Source organism: Xiphophorus maculatus, chromosome 1, assembly GCF_002775205.1.
Source record: "Xiphophorus maculatus strain JP 163 A chromosome 1, X_maculatus-5.0-male, whole genome shotgun sequence".
NCBI classification, from domain to species: domain Eukaryota; kingdom Metazoa; phylum Chordata; class Actinopteri; order Cyprinodontiformes; family Poeciliidae; genus Xiphophorus; species Xiphophorus maculatus.
Window position 1 is genome coordinate 2,722,581 of NC_036443.1, and position 9,983 is coordinate 2,732,563.

The following is a 9,983-nucleotide window of genomic DNA, read 5'->3' on the forward strand; positions in this document are numbered from 1 at the left end:
AATGCTAAACAAATGTAAAAATTATTGTAGAATTAATGAAAGTGAGAAAAAAATTCTAAACAGTAATTTTTCTTTAGGTATTTTGCTGTTTGGGGGGGGTGATGTGGTGATGAAGTTTAGGAATCCCTGGGCTGGACAATGAATCTTGAACAATGACTGTGTCAAGCTAAGTGTATAATCCCAACTGGAGGTTTGGTGATTTTTCATTTACAGAACCTGAGTGATGATGCTCTTACTGTTAGCCTCCAGGGATGATGACTCTCAAAGCGTTAGCACTTTCCTAACCGCATTAGTTCCTGTTTTCCACTTCCTGTTCACCATCGCTTTCCTTTCGTCTCCTCTAATCTTCAGTCTTTCCAAAATGAGATGAAGCGATGGTCTCCTCCATTACAAGATTGCTATCAAGGGAGTGGCTAATGAGAACAGATAAGGCTCCATCAGTTAGCCAAACCATTATCATTTCTTATTGTGACAAAATCTCATTTGACTGTGTTTTAATTAAACTCCGCTGGCTTAGCGAAAAAGGCCGCCTCACATTCAGCAGGGCTGAACCCGGGGCAGCGCGGCGTTTCATTTGGCTCAGGTAACTTTTAATCATCCTGCCAGTGAAGCACAAACCTCAACCTCCACTGTGATATGTAGGCAGCTTATTAGAGTCCACTCTTTTTCTCGTCGCCCTGACTTGATCTTTTTTAAAGAAAACGTGGAAAAAAAGCTCATCTGTTTCAAGGCCTGCTGCACCATGTGGTATGAAGATAAAAAAGTAAGAGCGAATAAAAATGTGTGGAAGATGGAGAAAGAGAAATAAAGAGTGGTTCAGTGGAGCATACAAGTAAAAGTAACTTTAATCATCCCTCCCCCTTTTGAAACTCATACACACTCACACTTAAGTTTTATAACAAATACTCCCACCTCCGCTCTTCTGGAACCGTCCGGCTGCAAAGAAAGTCCTTGGAAGACAAAAAGTACTCCTGGTAAGAAAAAAAAAGAAGGACATTGATTTTATGATAAAAAATTAAAAGACAAAGGACTGAAAGACAAGAAAGGGTAAATATTGAGGAGATAAAATTCAAGAAACAGCAGAGATTGCGAAACTTGAGGATGTGAGGACATGGAAGCTCACCCCCTGTCTCCAGAGCAGTCCGGGTGTGCTGGCACCGTGGTTGGGATGTACAGTACCCAGCACAGGGAGGGACAGTCAATCTCCTTCAATGACACCAAAGCTGGAGAGCTTTGATTGAGGATGAAGCAGCTCGCATCACACAACCTCCTGCTGGTAGAAATCAAGAGCTGCACAAAGTGAGAAAAACAGCTTTGATCTGGCTGCCCTTCCCCACATCCTTCTCCCTCTTCTCTTTCCCTCTTCATCCTTCTGCCTCTCTCATGCGCTCTTTATCTTCAACCTTTTCTTGCTAAAATAAAACTTCATCGAACTCTGTTTCACATGTATGTTCTCAATGTTCAAGAAGAATTTATGTCTCTAAATCTGTTGTCACTGCAACAAATGCTTGCATGTCTGAAAACACTTTTTACTTGGGAACAAATATGACTAAATGGAGAATGTTTGGGAAACTTTAAGTGTTTTGCAAGTGTTTGGTTATAAGACCTCATGAAAATTATATAACCAAATGAAACTGTTAGCAGTTTGTGGTAACAGGGAAATATTTACAGTCCTTACGTTCTGATGGTTGACACCTTATTGTTGGGACAGGGCTCAGGCAGAGGAGTTTAAGGCCCAAAACACCCTGGATCTGTTTTGGCATCCGATACAATACAAAACTAGGTGGGACGATGTACGCAGCAATTAGAACATGTTAAAGTCAATGGGGTCTCGCAGACCACTAGCTATTCCCTGTGACTACTTCTCTGGCTGTTTGACCAAGATGTCTATCTTGATTGGAGTTTCACAGCAAACTGACAGGAATGTCATGATTGAGACAGGAAGTGAGACATGGTGGACAAGTAAAACGCATCTGCTTTGGGGAATTACAACAAAAATTAAAGCTGCTGGCCGGGTTTCCGGTACATAGTCTTGTGAGTCCGGTGGTCCAAAGAGGGAATGTTTTGTCAGATCCTGTGTCATGTAAAAATCTGTTTGGGTTGTGAAAAATTGGACGCCAGTGGTGTGGTTTGGGTCTCAGTCTTTGCAGGATAGAGGCTCTTTGAAGTAATATAAGACTTGGTCTAGTTTTATGTGGCCTGGTGTTAGGAGTGAATCCAATTGGTCTTTAGGGTGCGTCAAGTGAAGGTATTGTTTATGGGGATTCAGTGAGATTATGAATGACCTAACAGTGACTGAAAAATCAGAGAAGAGGTAGCCATGATATTAGGGATTATTATGTAAATCAGTGTGAGAAATTTGATTTGGCACTGAGCCTAAGAGGGCTTTTGAAAACCCACAACATACATTGATTGGCCAACAAATTTCTTGTCCCAATGCCCCTGAGAAATGCAACAAAGTGCCTGAGGTAGCCCATGTGTCCTCATTTTAAATCGGACATGGCATTGTTGTAGCTATACAGTCAAGGACTGACAACATCTGACAGTTTGCCATTGACTGACATCACAGATTCCCCACATCACTGATCTGTAACGCCACAACAGTGCTCGACAAATTGAGCTCTGTGATTTTGACATAACACAACAAGCCATAATTGATAATTCAGCTTATATTTCCTGAAACTCAATATTTTTAGGAAACTGGAAATGTTAAGAGTTCAAACTGAACTTAAGAGTGCGCTCAAAGGGCTGTTGGCGCTCGTTGGAAAGATCAAAGGTGTTAAAGAACTCATTCTGCTACTGCTGTCAATGGGTTTATTAGCCCGGTGCCACTGAGATGTGTCCTTCATTAGCCTCAGTAAAATGTCAATCACTGGGTGTGAGTGTGAATCAGCATCCCTACTAAGCAGACACATATGAAGCCTCTGAAGCCCAAGGACTGATCATTCGCAGAGCATCAGACATCAGGTGGGCATTAATGATGGAGAAGGAGAGGAGGGGCCCTTAAAGCATGCATTACTGAGTGGGTATGAAAGTGTGGCTGTGTTTTTTTTTTTTTGCTTGCACCACAGAAGCAGACTGAGGGATAGCAGGAGTTGCTGTCAGTAAGTTTGTGTTGATCACTGTTTGCATCAGGTTTTGCTGCACATTTTAGCTTTAATAATCCAATTCAATGATTTTTATATTATTGTCAAATCAAAGTATGCATTCCTGTGTTTTGAGCATTTGTAGAATGCATACAAGGTAAAGGCAGCACAGGTGAGCGAGGAGAAGGAGCTCTGACACCGGTAGCAACTGGTAATCACAGAACACGAACAGAACAAGGCAGACAGGAACTAATGACAGATACAAGACCTGGATGTGACAGGGAAACACAGACACAGGTGGGAATAAATACACAGGAGGTAATGAGGGAACAAGAGACACTGGGCAGTGAAGGGCAGAGGAGACAGGAACTAAATAAAATGCACAGAAAACCAAATAGTACAGTATCAAGTAATTTTATGAGAATGCCTCACAAAATATAATTACAAAAATAAAATGTAGAATGATAAGAATCTTGTGAAGTTATACTTAATATTAGTTTTACAAAGAAGTACATACTTGTTTTTTCCAGACACATCGTGCCATGTTATATAATAATCAAGTAACTATGTAAACTTCAGTTGTTATAAACTGACTTCAAATAAATTTTACCTTATAATTTAACACTTTGAAATTGGGCCTCTGTCTCTTTAAAAACTCCTGCTCTTTCTGAAACTCCGCCTTCAGGAAGTCATCACAACATGGCTCCTCTATTAACACTTGAACAACATTTTTAAGAGTATTTCATTGAGAAGTAGCTCCTATAATGAGCTTAGCTGATGCTCAGTTCCAGCAGGTGTTTGCTAATTGCTGCAGGATAGTCTGAAGGAGCTGAGTGGGGAGTCCTGGAGGAGAGCTGTTGTATGAGGCGGACATTTGGAAGCTTGGAAACTGCAGCTCCGAGGAAGAGCTCGGAGCGAAATCCACCCAGGCGTTTAGTACAGCTGAATGGTTGCCCAGGAGATTAAGTGAAAGAAAGAATCAAGGCAACACTGCAGCAATACTCCATAAACTTGTTGAGCTGGTCACATCAGATCTTGATCATTTATCAAAGCTTTGTTATCATTAAACAACTTTTTTTCTCATAATTTTATCACTTTTATCACTTTATTCTAATTTCAAAATAAAATCTGTCTGGCCCTAATCCTCTACTGTATGATACTCCATCATAATTATCAGCCTCACTGTGCTAAATGTAACACTAAAGAGGTGTCTGTTTTAAAAGCATGGTTTTAGTGTGACTGTTCTACGCCATTGTAAAAAACAAAACATGTTCTAGAAAACAGAAGGATCAGAAGTCATCCTCTGACATCTTTAATGTCACAGAACCAGATCGTCGCTGTAATGTCTCACCTCCGAGAATGCAAACCGTTTCGCCGAGTTTTGTCATATTTTGAAGTGGATCCTGAACATTTCTAGGAGAACTGATTAAAGTGATGTCTGTCCTGGTGGTTGGTGTTAAACATTCTGATCAAGCTGAAAAAGGTTATCAGATATTGACCGTCCCGAGAGCTGACATTTCCCGCTCAAAGCCCTGCAGTGCGTCAATGTGTGAGAGAACAGCGGCATATTTATCAGCCATCCTCCATCCTCAAAGCGAGCTGGGACCACGTTTCAGCCGTTCATGCTACTTTCTTGTGTCATAACATTCATACTTTTCTGTTCTTTATGTTGTTTGCTTTGTCTTTGCTTCTGTTTTATTCCACATCATTTAACAAGGCACAATTTACAGAGCTCAGGTGGAAGACCTTGATTTTGAAAACGCTTTCCACAGGCAGATGTGCTCAAACTGTCCCTTTGCTGTTGCTAGGAAACAAGTCATAGAAGACATAATGTAATTAGCTAATCTAAGGAGAAAATAGACAGACTTAGCATCTATTTCAGCTGCAGCGTGACACTTATTTTCTCACCTTGCGTATGTGTGCTGAAGTATCAGTCGCTGGAACAACTGCAGGAAACTTTTTTTTTTTTCTACCATCAAAGTTGTTTTTGAACGAAGTGAAACGCGGTCCTTTTTACCTCGGAGCCCCATCAAAGCGTGGTCATTTTTTGCCTCAGAGTGCAGGTGCTTCCTCAATAAAAGCGGAGCCACATAAGTGGATAAATGAGAGGTGCCAGGAGCACAAAAGCAGAATGCAAAGTGCTTCAAACTCATTCAAAACAACTACAAAACACCCCCCCCCTTCCAGTTCCCCCTACCGGTGATAGAAATGCATCATGTGTGATTATAGCCTGGAGGCACAACATGCCAAATCAAACCTAATTGTGGCAAAGAGGACATTCATGTCATAGCTCTAGCAATATCGCAACCCTTGATTTCAGAAAATGCATGTCATCAAAGCGCTTTTGGCTCTGCGAAAGTAAAAACGGCGTGTTTAATTTAGTGAAAATGGTAAAAACGGTGAAAAAATGGGCTTAGGGTGGTGTCTATTTCTAAAGAGCTGGGTACCTGAGCATTTTCAGCTTCAGGAAAATGGAGTCATCCCTCTTTTTGATCCTAAGGAGTTTTCCTAAGAGCTGCTTGTTTTCTAAAGCAGCCTTTTTTTCATTCATTTATCAAGAAAAGCAGCAGAAGTCCGTAAAAGTTTTGAGCATTTTCCCCAGTGCTTGTCAGGGTTCGTTGAGCTCAATGCAGGAACATATATCTTACTATTATAATTATATACTGTACTGTATATCCATAAGGTGCTGCCAGGTACAATCTCTTCTCTTCCATTCAGTCTCATTGCTCCTATAGCAACATCCACAGAGGGAAAGTTGCTTCATAAAAAAGTTTCAAAATCCCATTTTATTTTTCCTTCTAATTACAGAACAGTAATTAGAAGGTATTAGTAGCATGCCAACAAAGATTGCTCTTATGTGATCATGTACAAGGATAATGATGCTAAATCATTGCATCTCTTTGTCTGCTTGTTGTACCAATATGTATGTTTTGTGTTGACTGGTAGGTCTGTGCCTTACCAGAGGCACAGAACTCCAAACCTCCATCTTGGAGGGGAGCACTCTTTCCATTTTTCTAACTGTGTGCTAGCTTGTAACTTCTATTTCCATTTTATTGCAGCCATGTGTAGCGTCAATATCTGACAAAATTATGCCGTTCATGACCTGGTTAATTTGCTCCAAACCTATAAATGGAAACACGGCTAATGTGCATTTTCCTTTTTGCGCATTTCAAAAGTTTCCTTAAAATTCGGATGACAGCTGGATGGAAACATAGCTTCAGAAATCAGACGGTAGTCTTTAGGCTTGGTAACTATGCCTCTCCTTCCACGTCAGCTTGCATTTATCTGTCACATAAACTCCAAATGAAAGACAATGAAGTGAATTCTTTCAGTTACAAATGGACAAAAAAACTGAACAGGCATTCTTCCTTTTCCAAGAATACATTTATAGTATGGCTTGGATATATATTTTTAAATAGTCAACATTACTGCTGCTTAACTGAGAATGTTAGCCTAGTTACCTTTCACCTTTTTAGCTAAATTCAAATACAATCCTCTCATGAATTACTTTCAGAACCGCTACAACCGACATTGGTCATAACATTTTTTTTCTTGTTCTTAGTGACATCTACAACAATAATTACATCTTTGCTCGAAAATGAGAGCAATTGGTCAGGTCCCCAAGTCTATCTAATCTTTCACCTGACATTTTCCTGTCACCCCATAAAGCGAGCAGAGCATGTGGCACTATAGCTTTTCCAGACTGCGAGCCCTGACATTTTCCCGGTGTGCTCAAGCAGTTTTTAATACAAATCTGCCTATTCTGGCCTCAGGGGTGACGTTTGATTCAGATTTGATGTGATCTCAACATCCCTCGGCAGCGTGTGAACTCTACCTGAGATGGACCATAAAGAGTCAGAGAGTGGAGACGATTTGCCTTGCGCTCCCTTCTTTCTTTCTTTTCTTCCTTCAGCTGGAAAAAAGAATCTGTAAAGGATAAGACACCGATTAGTGAAGGGTTGAGAAGGAGAGAAATGGCGCAGAGAGAGAAAGTGGCGACGATGGACTTCGAGAAGTCACGAACAAGGAGAGACCAAAGACAGGAAAACGACAGACCAGCGGGGATAAGTTTCGGCGGAGACAGAGATGAAAACTCAAGGATGAAGTCTTTCAAGAAGAGGAGTGTGGGTGGAGGTGGAGATCTGAGGCGGCGTATCAAAGTCCGGGTGAAGTGCAGGAATGATTAAGAAAGGGAGGATGAATTGAAAGCGGCAATTAAGAGCATAAGAGATGGAGGTGAAGCAGCTGCGCTACTTGTCTGCTGTGTTAAAACACAGCAGAAGCTTGTACCTTTTAAAATGTACATTATAGTTCCTAACCTTTATTTAGCCTCTCTGTACATCTACAGGCTTCAGATGTTAGTCACCGTCCCTGGAAATGCTGAGTGCCTCGCTTAGAGCGCTCTCACTGCAGTCAGTCCAATCATCCTCTGGAGTACAAGGTCGCCCGCATTGAAATAAAAAGAAATAAATAATAATAATTCCGCCCGATTTAATATATCCACATTTTCTTCTTCCAATATGGGTGTGAATTCCTGTGAGCGATGCCCCGACGTGACAAAGGCAAGTTTAACACTGTCATAATAAAGAGCCTTTCATACCGGTGGATGAAAATTCACTCTCAGGATTTGTTTTTGAACTTGTTTACTCAGAAATCATGAAAGGAACATTATTAACTTTTTTAATCTAACAGAAAGAATAGCAGCTTTTTAGATTTCAACGCTGTTACTGTGAAACACCTGAATGACTGCAGGGTCACGTCAAATATGACGATTTATCATCCATTAGCGCTAGAGTTAGAGGCATGTGAAAGCTAAACTCAAAACTAAACTTTGCTCAAACATTTGGAAACATTTTGTGTTTTAAAAAGTGGAGAAGTTGAGGAAAATGCTGCCTGCTACGACTGAAGAGGCAAAAATGACAGACTTAAAATAAAAGTCTTCATATTAATGCAGAAGCTGACATTAGCGCTACATACATCATTCTTACATGTTTGCATGCAAGAACTTTGGACTAATTCTGGAGTCTATCACATGGCTTTTATCATATGAGAATCCTAACTGTGAAACGTTAGGATTCTCATATGATAAGTAATTTATAAATCTACTTCTGAGTAGATTTATTCTACTTTGCCTGACAATCCACACATATGTAGGAAAAAAAGAGCAAATAGTTCTGCTTGAGAACTAGTCAGAAGCTCTATGAAAGCCACAAAATATATTTTTTTGTTTTCAAACAGTAAAGAATTTCTCCACTTGTCATATTGTTTGGAAGATCCATAATTGGACCAGGAACCAGATAAAAACAGAACATCATTAATAATGAAGACTTGCAAAGCTGTTTCCCAGTTGCCTTGTGAGAGAATCGTCACAAAAAAAATAGGAAACTTCTGCAGCATGACAAACAATTTGTCTTCAAAAGCTGTTTGAGTGAAAGACATGTTCAGCCTGCACTTGAAGATTGGGAGATTTTTCACTGTGCACTGGTAGCATTATCTTTACAGCTGCTATGGTGCAAACAATTCAGATTATGGACCCAAGACTAACCTGGGTCAAATATGGAACAATTCAGGCCTGGGTTGGTTTAATGCATCAGAATTGGATTATGGGTTGGAGCCAACAGACCAGGTTAGGTTTTCTAAGAGACATTAAGGAACTGTTGTCTAGTATTACAGACAATATATAGTTTTTCATGTGTTTTTCAGGTTATTCAACCATTAGATTGAGTCCTACTGTACATATTCAGTTTTCTTATGAAATGTGGATGCTGACATTAGCGTTTGGGACGCCTGGGCTTGCTGATGTTTGTTTGTTGCTAGTCTAATTCATGTTTTACATGTCTAAATGTCCTGGTTTGTGAAAGAAGTCAAAGGTTTCCTCAAGTTATGGCTCGATGCAGAAAAAACTGGAACAACTGGCTGTTTATAAGGATGGCCGGGAATATCTGCTGGAGGAAGCGAAAAATACAGGCAAATCCTGGAAGCGTCAGGGAAAGGTGGCTTCATTCCATAAAACTTTCCTAAACTGAAAAGCAGTTAACCCATAATGATAATAAGATTGTGTAAATTAGTATGGATATGATAAAAAAGTTACCTACATAGCATGTGTTTGTTGCGCAATAAAGTTCTTGTACTTATTTGACGTTGCCAGTTTTTGCACATTCAGCAGAATTGTCCCTGTTTTACTTCTAGCCTTCTCTGTGATACCTTTGCTCTTTCTTCTTTCCATCTTTTAAACGCCGCTTATCGACTACATTGACACATCATAATGTGTCTTTATGAAAACAAAACAAAAAAAAACAAGAGCTGCCAGTGGAGGCGGACATGGTTTGGAGACAATGGCAGGCCATTTTAACAGGAAAATCTGATTTTTCTCAATTATATCAATTTGAGATAATCAAACAAAATCAATATTTTTGTTAAAATGGCCTGCCATACAGCAGAAGCTTATGTGGTCAACCAACCAGTGCCATGACTGCATACTGGCCAAAAAAAAAAGGGAAACCAGGGAAACATCAGACTGGCCCACCGGGAAATGTGCCGGTAATCCTGATCAGCCAGTCTGGTTCTGACTGCATGGACAGGTAGATCTCTGCAGCTTCTACACTTTTGCAAGGAGAAAGGCAGAGAGCAAAAAATCATAGCCGTATAATCATAAAATATATTTCTGGTATGTGAAGCAGCACATAATCTGACAAATAATAAGGCTTTCCCTTAATTAAATAAACCCCATTCCAATCGCCAAGGCAACTAATCCGATGTGACATCTTGGCAACGCCTTGACCTCTTGTTTCTTTCTTCTTCTCTGCCTACCTGGCTGTGTCAAGCTGTCACTCATAAACCAATCACAAGCTAACATCTCCCTCCTCTGGTCTTCTGTCACCTTTGACCCTGTCCGTG